Source organism: Arvicanthis niloticus, chromosome 15, assembly GCF_011762505.2.
Source record: "Arvicanthis niloticus isolate mArvNil1 chromosome 15, mArvNil1.pat.X, whole genome shotgun sequence".
Lineage (NCBI taxonomy): Eukaryota > Metazoa > Chordata > Mammalia > Rodentia > Muridae > Arvicanthis > Arvicanthis niloticus.
Genome location: NC_047672.1, coordinates 61,336,088 through 61,352,143, shown reverse-complemented (window position 1 = coordinate 61,352,143; position 16,056 = coordinate 61,336,088). Strand labels below are relative to the sequence as shown.

Here is a 16,056-nt window from a genome sequence, read left to right as displayed (position 1 = left end):
ATTTCTGTACTGAGTTTTTTTTTCCCTCCTAAATCCGGGGAGTCAGCAGTTGTAAACAGGTTGTGGAAGGATGTCCTGCGTAATTCATTATGTGGAAGAGGTGAGCGCATCCCCTCGTGCCATGGAAAATATACAGCAGCCACGGAGAGAGCTCTGATTCTACGAAACTGGTATCTCTTTTTGTACATGACTGCATTCTTGACTGATGGAAAAAAAACACACTTTTAGTACAAGGAAAGGAGACAAAAATAAACGCCTCACTCTCCTACCCTTCTTCCAACATCTGCTGTGAGTGGGTTATTGTCTAAAAATTCTTTTAAAACAACATCCTTCCTTCATGATTTCTTGTATTTGTAAGCTGTGATTACAACACATTTTACACATGAGAAAGGCCACAGGGAAAATGTCGTTAGAGGCAAGGTAGGTTCTAATTTCTATGGCTTGGTGTGAGTGAATTAAAACCCAAATCACAAAACTGTTTTAAGGCTGGACTTACATTCAGCAGCTTTTGTAACATAATAGCTATTCCTCAGAAAGAGCGTTCACAGCGAGTGAAGGTTTCATTACAGTTTTTAACAGGAAGAATTTAATTGAATGTCAGAAAATTAAATGGAGTAGTTTGTCAAATCTCACCAAAGTTTCCTTTCTAGGAATGGCAGGTCATTGTCACTATCACTGTCAGTGGGAAGTTATACTCTTGTCAGCCCATGTGTCCACTTCACAGAACAAAGACTCAGTTGCCCACAGTAAAGCAAGAAAAGGGAAGGAAAGACCCAGGTAACTCACCCAAGTTCTTGGATTTGAAAAAAGATTCTTCCTAAAATCCAAAGGAATGGGTCTGTTCTGTTATGGGGCAATGCTGGGCATGAAACTCAGGGCCCTGGATACATTAGCAAGTACTCTATCACTAGCTATGTCTTTTTTTTTTTTTTTTTTTTTTTTTGAATTTTGAATTTTGAGATATGGTCTTGGTAGGTTGCCCAGGCTGGCTTTGATCTAGCATTCTCCTGTTCCAGTTACCCAAGTAGCTGGAATTATAGACCTGTGTTATCATAGCCAACAAGAAGAGATATTTAACAATAATAATCTCAGTTCCACTACTAATAAAGTTCTTTTTCAGAATAAATTACAAATGCCATTATTAGTATTTAATGAATTACCCTCTCAAGCAGATATGGTTAGAACTTTCAGTTTACAAGTCAAGACACTAAGGTATCATGCTTACTAAACTCCCTAAATGCAGTCTGCATAGCTGCTTAGGTAAAATCAAATATTTTGCGAACTTTATTTGACATGAATTTCTTCTACATCGTCATGTACAGGATAGCCATTTTATAGAGAGTTTGAGGAAATCTAGTAGATACTGTAATTGATGAATTTTCTGTATACCAGGAATTAACCTAGACTTCTTGGGCAGTACTGAAGAAGAACAGGCAAGATTCTTAAAGACATGAGATTCTTCTATTCAGTAAGTCTAACTATGACTATGCATCTATAAATACCCGAATAATATAATCAAATACAGTGATAGAGATAGAAGAGATAGAGTGGTAAATTATGGTTTTTTTTGCACTCAAACTTCTACTTGTCCAATGACAATATGTTTTCTATTTGGAAGACATATAATATGAATTAATTAATGTTAGCATACAGTTTAAGTTGGGTAACACTTAGTCTAGTTTGCTAATAATTGGGTGTACTTTAGGCAGTGGAAGCTAAAGGGACATCTGCCATCTGCTATTTTCATGCCCTACACTGGCTCTCAGCCTCCAGTGCAGTGCTGGCCCGGGCATAGCTTATTCCAGAGGGGATTCCCAGGAATTCCTGAGTTTCACCTGTAATATCTCTGAATTAAATCCTTAAAACACATTACTTGTCTATTTAACTACAAACTACATCAACTCTACTTCTATTGTGTAGCTACTTAGACTCTTTAATTTTCCAATCTGTAAATGATAGTAATTTACAATATGTACTTTAAAAAGAAACAAAGCATCTAGTGTGGTAAAACACACCTATACTCTCCCATAATCTCAATATTCAGGAAAAGGAAGCAGGAGAATTATGAGTTCTAGGCAACCCTGAGCTACATAGTAGGGCTTTGTTGTTGGCAGCCAACTTCTAGCAGAAAGCGGCTATCAGCTTTGCAGCTATCTCGAGCCATATATCCTGACAAGAGACTTGTTTTTCAACAGCCTACAACAGCTGAGCACACTCTGATAAATATCTTGTTTATCCCACATATCTTGTTTTGCTGTTTAGTGCCCCCAGCTGCAAGCTGAATGTGATATCCACACCTGCAAGGAGCACGGTGCATGTGCTATCCACGCTATCCACGCCTGTAAGGCACGTGACAAAGTGTATAAATACCCCGGACTTCCCTTCAATGAGAGAGACAATAAACAAGACTTGAGACTTGATCAGAACCTCTGTCTTGTCTCCATTCTTCGAGTCTCTTCCCCTTCATCCCACTCTCTCTCTTGCTAGATCCTGACCTGCAGATCCGAGCAGGAGAGCGGTCTGGGACATTTTGGCCCGCAAGCCTGGAGCAGAGTCGTCTAGAACACTTTGCCTTACAAAGGGGAATTTATTAATATAATATGTAAGAAATTATTTCATTCTTTGTAATCCTTTGGCCATCTTTTATTAAGAAGTTTATGTAGTTTTGTATATATTTCAAATTTTGTCATAATAGGCAAAGCTATATCTGTTAAAATTTAAAAATATTTTCTTTTTTATTCCTGATACCTGTGAATGACCTTATTTGGAAAGAGTTATCACTGTAATAATCAGTTATGCACGTGGAGAAGAGGTCATCCTGAATTCAGGTGACTCTGAATATAATTACTGGTATCCTTGTACGATAAGGAAGAGGGATATTTGAAAAACAAAGACACAGAAAAGAGCATATAACAATAGTATCAGGGTTATGTAGCTTTCGTGGCTTTGAAGTACAAAGTCATGTGTGTCTGGTAGTCATCAGAAGGCAGGGAAGTGGCATAGAACAGGTTTCTTTTTCTAGGTTTCAGAGGGAGACAGCCCTGCTGGTACATTGGCCTTGTGGGCATAAAAACAAGTAAATGCTCTAATATTGAATGAACATATTGGTCTTTGTTTTTTTGAGACAGGTATTCAGGTTGGCTTTGAACTCACTAGGTATCCCAACCAGGTTTTGAACCTATATCCTTTGCCTTCATCTTCTCAAAAGCTAGAGTTAAAGGCATCTGCTTGCCTTCTGATAATATCCTGACTTTGAACTTCTGGCCTCTAGAACCATGGAAGGGTAAATTTGTTATTTTAGATTATTTGTTACGATTAACTCTAGGAGATGGACACACTTGATGAATGTTTTGAATGATGTTGTGGAGACCCCCTCCTATTACCAGCCATCAATTACTGTATGGTAATTTTCTATTGTATGTGCCATCAAATGTTGACTTACCTGGCATAAAATCCACTTCTGTGACTCTTTAGAGTCAAATAGACCCAATATTGACACCAGTCAATCAACTAAAGAAAAAGAGACTTATCATTTTGTGGCCTTGAATTTAAGTATTTCATGCACTATCTACCCTTATTATACAATTTGCATGTTATAGTGATGTTACTATTTTTAATGAATAGAGATAGATTCATAATTTTGTTGAAACTGAAATCTTGTCAGAATCTGGAGACATCTATGGAGGTTTTAGGGAAAATATCACAGGGATCAAACATACATGCAGCATGGTCATAGGTACTTGAGACTGCCATTTGTTTTCTGGGATTGTTATTATTATTATAATTATTTGTTGTTGTTGTTGTTGCTGCTGCTGAAGACAGTGCTGACCATGTCCCAGACCTGGGCTGTGGACTGTGATCTCACTGTGGTCAACTCTGGAGGCAGACCAGCAATGTTGGGGCCATAAAGGTTCTTGTACTCAGAGAGAGCCAGGAATGTTGATCAGGCAGAGGTGTCTCCTCAGTGAATGATGAAATCAGATACCTGCATTCCATCCACCAAGTTGAGACTGGAGGAGGTTAATGACCTGGTGACCTTTCACTCTCTGTAGGAACAGAACTCATTCTAATTCCACGGAATGATTGTTCCAGACTCTTCTCTTCCTGGACCATTACCCATCCTTATGGTATATGTCACAAATACTTTATGGCCTGCTGTCCTCTGTGTTATCAGTCAAAGACTGCACTAGATTCTAGGCCGTTTAGCTATAGAACCCACCCTTATGGTCACATGCACTTTGTAAAGGAAACTTTTTGTTGAATTGGACTGATTGAACTTACTATTGCCTGGAAGCCTTTTTCCAAATTGTACTGTGTCTTAAATATGCTAACAATGGACTGCCTGACATCAGACTCCCTGAAGTCTGATTCACATTGAAGTCAATCTGTAATAGGTTTTCATTCTTAGCTCTTTAAGGGGTTTACTTCCCTCTATGACACCTGTGGGGGCCCCTCTCTGCAACTCTGAGGGAGATGGACCACATGGCATTCTCTTCTGTCTCTTTTCCCACATTTACATTTTCGTCTTTAGTCTCCTGTGCTTCTTAGCTTTTTCTAGATTTTTGTTTTTCCTCCTTAATCTCCCACTGCTATAATTTAGTCTTAAATATTTAAGAAATAAAAGAAAGAAAAGAAGAAAAAGAACACAAGGAAAAAGCAAAGAAAACAGAATCTGCAATCAGACCTCCTTTCTCCATTGTCATGTAAAGCATTTCTTCTTATTTGGTCTCATTGCTTACTTGGTCCTAATTAGTTATTCTGTCTCTCATGAGCCTACTGAAGATTCTCAGCTATGTCTTTTTAAGTGTTTATGAACATATATTAATTATATAAAATAATATGTTTCCTTTTGGCACTTTTATACACGTGTATACAAAATCTCTTTCACTCACTACACTCCTCTTATCTACTTTCCCTTGTGTTCCAGAGTTGTTTCCTCTGTCAAAAACACAATGAGAGAAATCACCTGATATTTGAACTTCTGAGTCTATCTGAAATTTTAGCAGTATTTCTCCAATTTTCAATTTTCTAGACCTCCCCGAGGTATGTGAAACTTGCCCACAACCTTCTTAAAGCCTGTTAGCATTACCACCATGGTGCTGTCTGTTTTTCCCCTTCTCCTATGGTTTTCTTGGAGATGTGCTGTTCCCAGGATCATGGACATCTCCTCACGACCTCTCCATAGTCAGTTGGAAGCTCAGTGACTCCCAGCGGTTTTTTTTTTTTTTTTCCTGTCACGTTCTTGGTTCTCATTCTCAGTTCCCAGATGACTCTTCTTACTGATCCCTTCCTGAATGTGCCCTCCGACCCTAAATCCTTCATACTTTCCACATTTCTCCAAAGCACTGTTAAGATTGGTCTGGAAAAAACATTTCATCAAACTCACCCTACACACAGCTGAAACTCAGCTATGAAGCTGCCCCTTCATTATGATTAGTAGAGCGGGGATTTTGAGAACTGTCAAATAAGATAGCAGACACAGGAACTAGAATAACATCCCCTCATTTCTTTCTTTCTACCTCCTCCTTCAGTTTCCTTCCTTTTCTGTCCTCTCTGCTGCTGTGCCCTAACAAATAGGTTAATAGTAACTGGTCTTGCGCAGATTCTGAACGTTAGGATTTAAGACCTGACTTAATTTATCTAATGGACACCAAATGGAATAATAATAAAAAGAAGGAAATGCAAGACATTTCCAAGAATACTTAGCTCTCATGGGACTTGAGCAGGGGCTGCAGACTAGTTTGTTGCTCCTGATTTCCACATGCATCTATTCTAATCTTGTCTTTGCGGACATTTTCCTGACATATACTCTTAGTGTGGAACATGGTCACCTACAGCTCCTAAGTTAAATGGTAGCAGGAGTGACAGCAGAAACCACAACCCTTCCAAACACATGGGTGACCATCTTCTTCTGCCTTCCAAACACTGGGAGATCATTTTCTGCCATCCTTACATTAGAAAAGTTTATTTGTTCCTCAAGATTTTTGACCCTTTATCATCTTTTCTGGGCATCACCCTGAAAAAATTTTAAAAAGTTATCCATCTTCTCTACTTCTGTGTCCTCAGGCTCTCTGTGCAAGGCTCTGTAAACACCGTTTAGTATATCGTAGTGTCTGTTTGCTTTTGGACTGTGGATTCATCTGGGACTGGAACAGGACTTATTTTCTGTTTCCCTTAGAGCACTGAAAGGAAGGCATGCGTAGAATCTGTCTGTTGTAAGTGCTTAAGGAATGAATCTTTATGATCTACCTTCCCTACAAATTTTTGAAGCAGAAAATGGAATTCACTAGCAGATACGGTTTGTGTGTCCCCTCACATAGAAAGTCAATGTAGCATAGGCTGAAAAACCTGGGCTTTTTAGTAGTTTGTTGCTGTTTGTTTGGTTTTTTTGTTGTTGTTTTTTGTTTTCACTTGCATCCTGGACCTGGAATTTACTGGCCTTTTGGTCGGAGTCAAGGTACTTAATGTTTGACTACAGAATGGAGGGTTGGCAGTTTTTTCTTCACATACAGTAACGAGATAGTATTTATAATGTGTTTAGAGCAATGTCTGACTTTTAATAGAACCTCAGAAAATGTTAGTTATTGTTAGAAAAAATTACAAGATCTGGCTATCGAATTTAGTATATTTGGGAAACAGAAAGGTTATACATATAATGAAATATACAGTGAGGCACTTTGACTTACTTTAATAGCACTTTCTTTCTTCTTTCTTTCTTCCTTCCTTCCTTCCTTCCTTCCTTCCTTCCTTCCTTCCTTCCTTTCTTTTTTTTTGTGACAATCCCAGTGAGATTTGGGGTTGAGAGAGTAATAATTTTTGGAAATCATTTGATGAAGCCGTATCATCTGTCACAGCAATAAGAATTTCCCATATGTCAGTCACCACAGAAAGGTTTCCTGGATACGGGCCCAACAGGCTTCAGGAGGAGTCCACTGATGCCAGTGAATGGATCATCTTAGGAAACACAGCCGAGTCTTTCACCCTTTGTAGCTACTGCCATTCCTTTTTTAAGTGCAAATGAAATCCCGTCAACGTTTTGGATGATCTTGACTTCCTTATTTGCAAAGAGATTGTGGGTTCCAAGGCTCACATTTCCATATTTGCTAAAAAGCTTTACTTTTCGAGGTGTGTGTTTATAATCCTCACCTTCCATCATCATACTAATTGTGATTGTTTATAATTTGATCTTTGGTAGCTGTAAGAATTATCCATCCAGGGCTGCTTGCATTGTCTTCCTCCCCCTCCTCCTCCTCCTCCTCCTCCTCCTCCTCCTCCTCCTCCTCCTCCTCCTCCTCCTCCTCCTCCTCCTCCTCCTCCTCCTCTTCTTCTTCTTCTTCTTCTTCTTCTTCTTCTTCTTCTTCTTCTTCTTCTTCTTCTTCTCCTTCTCTCTGAAACAGGGTTTCTCTTTGTGTCTGTGGCTGTCCTGGAACTCACTACATAGACAAGGCTGGCCCCAAACTCATCTTCTGCCTCCTGTATGCTGGGATTAAAGGAGTATGCCACCACTTCCTGGACCACTGTGTTGTTCTTGACATTTTCTGTATATATGACTATCTCTCTCAAGTCCTTCTGGTATAGGAGTTATGCACCAAAACCACAGAATTACTGGAAACTTTCATTTTCTTTTTTCCTTTTAAAATTATTATTTTTTATCTACATTTCAGGCACTAACCCCCTTTCTGGTCCCCCCTCCTACAGCTCCTCATCCTATTCCTCCTCCCTTACTTCCAATAAAGTTCTCCTCCTATTCCCCCTCCATGTAGGCATCCCCCTTCCCTGGTTCCTCAAGTCCCTTGAGGATTAGGTGTATTTTTTGTCACTGAGGCCTGGCCAGACAGTTCTCTGCTATATATGCAGGGGCCCTCAGACTAGCTTGTATATGCTGCCTGGTTGGTGGCCAAGTCTCTGGGAGCTCGAAGGGGTCTGGGTTAGTTGAGACTGCTGGTTTTCCCATGGGGTCGCCCTCCCCTTCAGCTTCTTCAATCCTTCTCCTAATTCCTCTGTAGGGGTTTCCGACTTCAGTTCAATGGTTGGGTTTATCTGCTTCTGTCTCACTCAGCTGCTGGTAGGGCCTCTCAGAGGACAGTCATGCTAGGCTCCTGTCTGTAAGCACATCATAGCATCAGTAATAGTATCAGGCCTTGGTGCACCCCCTTTCCCTATGAGATGGATTCCAATTTGGCCTGGTCACTGGATCCCCTTTCCTCAGTCTCTTCTCCATCTTTTTCTCTGCAGTTCTTTTAGACAGGAATGATTCTGGGTCAGAAATTTTGAATTTAGGTTGGTAACCCTGTCCCTCCACTTGATGTCCTGTCTTTCTACCAGAGGTGGACTCTTCTAGTTCCTTCTCCCCACTGTTAGGCATTTTGGCTAAAATCATCCCATTGAGTCCTGAGAGTCTCTCACCTCCCAGGTTTCTGGTATTTTCTAAAGGTTCCCCCACCCAGCGGGCTGGATATTTCCCTTCGTTCTCATGGCCCACTGGGCTTCTCTTCTTTTTCCTTCCTCATACCTGATTCTATCCTGCCACTCCAGGTTCCTCTCTCCAACTGCCTCCTGTGATTATTTTGTTCCCCCTTCTAAGTGAGATTGAAGCATTCTCACTTGGAACTTTCTGCTTCTTAAATTTCTTAAGGTCTGTGTGTTGTATCCTAGGTATTCTGTACTTTTTGGCTAATATTCATTCATCAGTGAGTACATAACATGCATGTCCTTTTGGGTCTAGGTTACCTCACTCAGGATGGCATTTTCTGGTTCTATGCATTTGCCTGCAAAATTCAAGGTGTCCTCATTTTTAATAGCTGAATAGTATTTCACTGTGTAAATGTACCACATCTTCTGCATCCATTCTTTCATTGAGGAACATCTGGGTTGTTTCCATCTTCTGGCTATTATGAATAAGGCTGTTATAGGGGAGCACATGTCCCTGTGGTATGGTGGAGCATCTTTTGGGTATATGCCCAAGAGTGGTATAAGCTGTGTCTTCAGATAGAACAATTTCCAATTTTCCAAGGAACTGGTAGATTGATTTCCAGAGTGGTTGTACCAGTTTGCTAACCTACCAACAATAGAGCAATGTTCCTCTTTTTCCACATCCTTACCAGTATATGCTGTCACTTGAGTTTTTGATCTTAGCTATTCTCACTGGTGTAAAGTGGAATATCAAGGTCATTTTGATTTGAATTTCCCTGATGACTAGGAACTTTGAACATTTCTTTATGTTTATCTTGGCCATTTGAGATTCTTTTGTTGTGAATTCTCTGTTTAGTTCTGTATCCCATTTTAAGAATTGGGTTATTTGGTTTTTTGAGAGATTAACTTTTTTGATTCTTTCTATATTTTGGATATTAGTCCTCTATCAAATACAGGGTGAGTGAAGATTTTTAACCAATTTGTAGGTGGCTGATTTGTCCTATTGATAGTATCCTTTTCCAGACAGAAGTGTTTCAGTTTCATGAGGTCCTATTTATCAATTCTTGATCTTAGAGTCTGAGCCATTGGTGTTCTGTTCAGGATATCTCCCCCTGTATTATTGAGTTTAAGGCTCTTTCTCACTTTCTCTTTTGTTAGATTCAGTGTATCCACTTTTATGCTGAGGTTCTTGATCCAGTTGGACTGGAGCTTTGTACAAGGTGATAAATATGGATCTATTTTCATTCTTCTACATGCAGACAGCCAGTTAGATCAGCACCATTTATTAAGGATGCTCCCCCCCTACTGTATGTTTTAGCTTCTTTTTCAAAGATCAAGTGTCAATAGGTATATGGACTTATTTCTGGGTCTTTGATTCTATTCCATTGATCGACCTGTCTGTGTGCCTACCAATGCCTTGCAGTCTTTATCTCTATTGTTTTGTAGTACAGTTGAAGGTCAAGGATAGTGATTCCCCCAGAATCTTTTATTGTTGAAAATTGTTTTGTCTATCCTGGATGTTTTCTTTTTCCATGTGAAGTTGTTAATTGCTCTTTAAATGTCTGTGAAGAATTGTGTTGGAATTTTGATGAGGACTGCATTAAATGTGTAGATTGCTTTTGGTAAGATGGCCATTTCACTATATTAATCATACCAATCCCTGAGCATGGGAGATCTTTCCATCTTCTGAGGTCATCTTTGATTTCTTTCTCCAGGCGTTTGAAGTTCTTGTCGATCAGATCTTCCACTTGCTTGGTAAGAGTTCCACCAAGATATTTTATGTTATTTGTGGCTATTGTGAATGGTGTGGTTTCCCTAATTTCTTTCAGCCTGTTTATCATTTGTGTAAAGAAAGGCTACTGATTTGTTTGAGTTAATTTTATATCCTGCCACTTTGTTGAAGGTATTTATTAGCTGTAGGTGTTCCTCAGCAGATTTTTTTGGGGTGGCTTTTGTGTACTATCATCTCATCTGTAAATGGTGATATGTTGACTTCTTCCTTTCCTGAAAACTTCTATTTTCTATATTCATCTAGAAGCTTATTTTGGGGCTAGATTAAATTAATGTTACAAAGTAAACTTTAGTTTGTGTCTTTAGTTTTTACTAGATCAGCCCATTGTGAGGGTGTGGGGACAGGTGGTAGAATAGTTAGCCTTTTATTTTAGATGTATTGGGCTTCTCCTTTAATCAGTTAATTGATAATCAAGAGAGATGAGGAAGATGCTAAGTGTTGTGCTTGAGTGAGGGAGATTTCAAGAACTAGAATCGAGTCTAAGATGTTAAACACAATATTCAATGACTGAATAAAAAGCCTAAAGTTAGACTTTTTAAAATAAGTCTTCCACGAAGTAACCTAGCTATTACTAGCAAAATGTGTATCCTGGGTAATAGCGTGAGAACAGGAAGGAAGTCCATGCACTGAGGTAATTGAAAGTCACAACAAACCTATCTACGGGATGATTGGAAATAGATTCTCATGACACATTAAGCACAGAGGGGAAGCTTGAGTGCCTTCTAAGGTCATAAACATTCAAAGGTAAGAAAGCACACTCATGTGCAGCATTCTTTATTAAAGATATGCTGGGTGCATCAGACGTGTGCCTCACAAGGTCAAAGAGAGACACATGTTAAACGAACTGCTACATTAGTTTTCACCAAGGCCATGCTTTAAACCTTCACCCAATTTAAAAGAGGCACCCAAGTAAAGTCTCCTTGTTTTTTACGTGATCAAAGTGCAATGATGCAGAAATTGTTGATCGGGTCTTCCATTCCCCCCAACCCCTTTTCAGGTTTTTTACAGGTATTTTTTTTTTTTTTATGACTTTTGACTTCTGCATGTTAAGTCAATAAGTTTCCACACAACATTCCAGAATTAGTAAAAATAATTGCCTGCTTTTAGATGATGTTTGTTAGGAAGACATTACATAAAATGGAGAGATGCTCTGTAACTTTTGATTAAATAAGGGAGTAAGAGGGGCAGTAGCTGTGTTTCTGCTAATCAGTCCACACATTTGTGAAAAGCCAGAAGTAGAGGTGGAAGAAATATTCGAACATTTAAGTAAATATTTCTTATATGCAGCTATACAATGTGACACCTCTTTGTAATTTTTTTGGGGGGTTCAAATGAAACATAAAAAGAGACTCAAAAGAACTTAAACAATTATGAAAAGATTTTATTTTATTTTTTTCTGCATTAGCATTTTGCCTGTACAGCATGCATGTCTGGTATCTAAGAGGCCAGAAAAGGTCCCAGAGCCCCTTAACTGAAGTTACAGGTAGATGTAAGCCACCACGTGGGTGCTTGTAAACTAAACTACTGTCCTTTCAAGAACGGCAAATATCTTTAACCTCCGAGCATGTCTCCAGAACTCTCAAAATAACTTTTATTTGATACTTTAAAAAATTTGTTTTTTTTAAATCATGTAAACTACACAGACATTTATATTTTAATCATCTCAACATACAGGGGAATGGCATCTTAATCTTCATCCACTCATACTACCGAACAACTGCTTCCGCATATCCTCGGAGCTCTTGTTTAATGCTCTCCTGTGAGATCTCTAACTTCTCGAGTGTGGATATTCGATAATAGAGTTAACTTAAGAAACATAAGAAGCGGGCATCAGGACTAAGGTTAGAATTTCCTGATGCACAGCTGACACAAGCTGAAAAAGTTGAAAAGGGAAATGACCCACACTTCAAGTGATTTATGTGGCATAAGTATTGCTTATCATAGAAAAACATACTTAAAGTAGTCTGCATTTGAAATCTCTCCAATATGTTGCATGCTCCTTTGTCAAGCACTAATTTAGATGCTGCACCATATGCTGATTTAACCACAAATTGGTTAAAAGGGGGAAGGGTCATGATTTTTATGATAGGCTTGAAGGAGGCTCTTCACAGGTCTCTAGAGGTTAATAATCCTTCTCTTGCTTCAGCTTCACTCCTCCCACGTACAAAACAGACAAGAGAGCATTAGGTCCAAGGAAGCTCTGTTTTTCTAGGCAAGAGCACCGATCCCATGTTCTGTACCGAGGGCGATGGAGCAGTGAGGAGCCAGACTAGTGATCAGTGTAGCCTGCAAATCTGCAAGTAGGCTTGTAAGAATAGTCTCTATTTCATTTCATACTGAAAGGAGTTTAACTACAGGGTAGGATTGGCTGAAGATCAGCTGGAAGTGAGAGGCACATATTTCCCCTCTGTAATTGTCTAATTATAATATTTGGTTATATGCTATTTTTTTTAAGAAGGTCAAGACAGTGAAGATAATACTCATGCCAATGTTTTAATAAATTGAAATGCCAGAGAGTGGAAAATACCACAGTGAATGCCTTTTGGTAAGGCTATTTTAAGTTGTGTGTGTGTGTGTGTTTTGTTTACATGTTGGTGTGGATGTGGGTATTGTAAATTGATGTCTGTGTTCATTGGGGAATCTACTTCTTACCAAGAGTCACTAAGAAAAACATTAGACTCCACTGAGGTCAATACCACTTGTTTCCTATTTTTGCAGTCACCTTTCCCAAGATACTAGCTAATATCTGAATATAAATAACCATATTTAGATATTTTCCAGAATTTTGTTCTGAAAATAATTTTTATTAGCTCAAGCTAGTAGACTAGCAGTCATTATGTAGAGATAATAATTTCCTACTTCAAATTGTGAGTACTTACCATACTGTGCAATCTTGTCCTAAGAGTACCAATGTTTACTACAGTTCTTTGGCCCTCAAATAACCCCACCCTTGTTTTACAGAAGGAAAAGTGTGACCCTAAGACTTGAAGTGAATTGTTCCAAGCTGGGCTGTTGTCAGTCAGGATTTAACTCCCACATTTGGCTTCAGAATTCATAACCCCGACAGTTCCATCACGATGAACAGAAGCAATTTTGAAGACTGAAATACCTATATTTCTAATGCCAAACTGGTCAGTTGGTAATGTCTGGTTCAAATCTGCTTGCTGTAATACTACTAGGACTCTCTGCAGTCCTTCCAAGCAGGAGGTATTTGCCTGTTCATGGTCATTGGTGTGACAGAAAAATCACTGTGACATGTGTTCCAAGCCAGGCGCAGAGTCCCACTCTTGTGTGAAGAACAATGTACATGGACATCAGAGTGTCTAGTAACTAGGTTGACTTTCAGTTTAAATTCTCAGGTGTTTGAAAGGGGATCTTGTGAGCGACTATGGCATCTTTTAAACAGAAGCTAGGTGATAGCTACCAATGCCTCTTGATCAGCATTTTACTGTCTCCTGAGTTAAAAGGAAGGGAGGAAAAAAGGAAGGAAGGAAGGAAGGAAGGAAGGAAGGAAGGAAGGAAGAAAAGGAACACCAACACCAACACCAACACCAACACCAACACCAACACCAACACCAACAAGAAGGCAAGGTGAGTTAGAGTTAAAGAGAAAGGAATTGGCACCGCTTACCTCAGATATCAGAGTGAGTCTGAAAAATCAATTTGCCTGGTTTCAGAGTTTACAATATGTCCCATAACTATCCTTGGGACTTAATAATTTTTGTTGTCCTAAAAGAACTTTTTTTGGGGGGGCTGTGGGCAGAGAAACTGGGTAGATTAATTAATGAGCATCAGAATTCCAATGGTCAGGTACGTGGGCGCTTCTCCTCGGACCTTGTGGGGGGCAAACTTCTCCTGCAGTTTCTTCCACATGCTCTTATTCACCTCTTGAAACTCTTCCCAAGTGTCTGCGGACAGGATCAGCTTGTACTCTTCCATGGACTGGTCACTGAAGCTGCTGTCTCTGGGGCTAGGGTACTTGAGCTTGTAGTAGTTTGAAAGCGGCAGTGCTAAGCTCTCGTACATGTGATCCCAGGTCCTTCTGCAATCTGGGTACTCTCTCCCTCTGCCTGTGTTACTTACTTCTGCAGGTAAGTGGTCAAGTCCCACCTGATTGGTCTCGTCCACAGACCTTAAGGAAACACCAGTTGCCGAGAGCAGCCTTCTTGGACCCAGCTTCCCTAAGAGACTTCTAATTGCCAATGTCTGCTACGATGGCGCCTCTTGCCATCTCGGAGAAGCCTTCCAGTGCCATAGAGCTCGAGTATAAATAGCTGAAGGGTTGGGTGGATTAATTCTGAAGTTTAATTTAACACAGAATTCCCTTATCAGATTTTGCTCAAATCACTCAGTATGTCAGGTGGTAGTAGCCAACCAGTCATAAGTCTTTCCCTGTTTATGCACAATTGCAGATCCTTAACTGAACAGTGCAGCCTGGTGAGCACAGCTTGGGCAGAATCAGACAATTAGGAAGGTTGAGAGCCACTGATCTAAGATAAGAGATGACATCAAGGTGAGTATTTCTCATTAAAATACCCCAGGCCAATCATTATATCTGGCTAGTGAAGAGCAATTAGACTTTCCAGAGTTCCCAACTGAAAGTAGAGATCTCCAGAACAGGCCCAGACAGAAGTACCTGGATGGCTCACAGAAGCCCGAGAGAGCATACAACGTTTGTTTGTTTTTAGTCACTAAGTGTTTGTTACACAACAAAACCTAAAACACTTGCTTAATGTTTCTAATTGGCTGTCTCCCTTCCTTGTATGCCTTCCTAGTCTATTATTGGGATTTCCTGAACCTCTCCATTAATATTTATTTAAACTCTTACCCAGGAGCTATTTCTTCAGTAAAACATACCAATCGTAGGTTGTTAACAGACTAAATAAGCAGAGAAAAACAAACCTGGCATCCATTGGAACAGTCTCCCACAATTACTATGTCGTCTAATCTCACTGGCTGGAGTGCTCTCCCAGTTGCCTCAGGTTCGAGTGCAAAGCATAGGCTTTGCTTTCCCTACACTGACAGTAAGCTTTTAGGTCTCTGGAAATGTATCTCCCTTTCAGCTGAAGTGCCCCTGATCACATTCCTCTCTGCAACAAATGAGACAGAAACGGAGGCTGAGCCCACAGAAACTTTTTTCTGCTTTAATCAATTTATGCTTGATGTGATTTGAATGATAAGGAGCTTGTAAGCTTAGCAGTGGCTTTAGGAGTCAACGGCTCAATTTTCCTTAGATTTTTTCCTCTAGGTAGCAAAATTAGATAACATAGGTTGTACTACAGCCGGGTTAGGAGAGACCCATAAATTTACCATGTAAAACTGGAAAAAAAAAAAGAGTTGTTTTTGGTATGATTGTGAGATGAAGGAAATACATTGAGGAATGGTCAACATTGTGATAAGGAGAAATAAAAGTTCTTATATTTTTGGTTATGCATACCCCTAAATTTTAAGCCTATATGAATCATTATTTGTTAGGAATAAGATTTTAAATGTGAAATGTCTTTGAAATTTTTATTCGTGAGCCACCTGTGATGTTGTTATATAAATATAGTTGCACCTGTCTTAAAATACTTATTACCGTATACCAGAAATCAATGTAACAATTAATTTACTCAAAAACATAGCCGGTGTATGGCACCTCAGAAGGCACTGCTAGCGTTCTCCTCGCCTTCCTTGTATACTCTACAGCATCCTTCTGTAAAGAACGCTCATGTTTGCTCCATGTGTCCTTTCTGGACACTTACTATTACTTTGGTTCCCCCTTGCAGCCCTCGGACACTGCCTCATTGTAAAGGAGTTATTTATTATCACATCAAGGTGGCAAGACAGGATCATATCTTTGAGAAGTACCA

The 16,056-nt window shown here is 39.5% G+C and overlaps 1 long non-coding RNA gene across 2 annotated transcripts in view; it reads left to right on the top strand.

Annotated features, from left to right (window-relative positions):
* Positions 1–16,056, top strand: part of LOC143434433 (uncharacterized) — a 61,020-nt gene that overhangs the window by 40,295 nt on the left and 4,669 nt on the right. For both annotated transcript variants that reach the window (XR_013103900.1, XR_013103901.1), the window contains exon 2: positions 14,617–14,717. This is a non-coding gene — a long non-coding RNA (uncharacterized LOC143434433). The remainder of the gene's footprint in view (positions 1–14,616; positions 14,718–16,056) is intronic.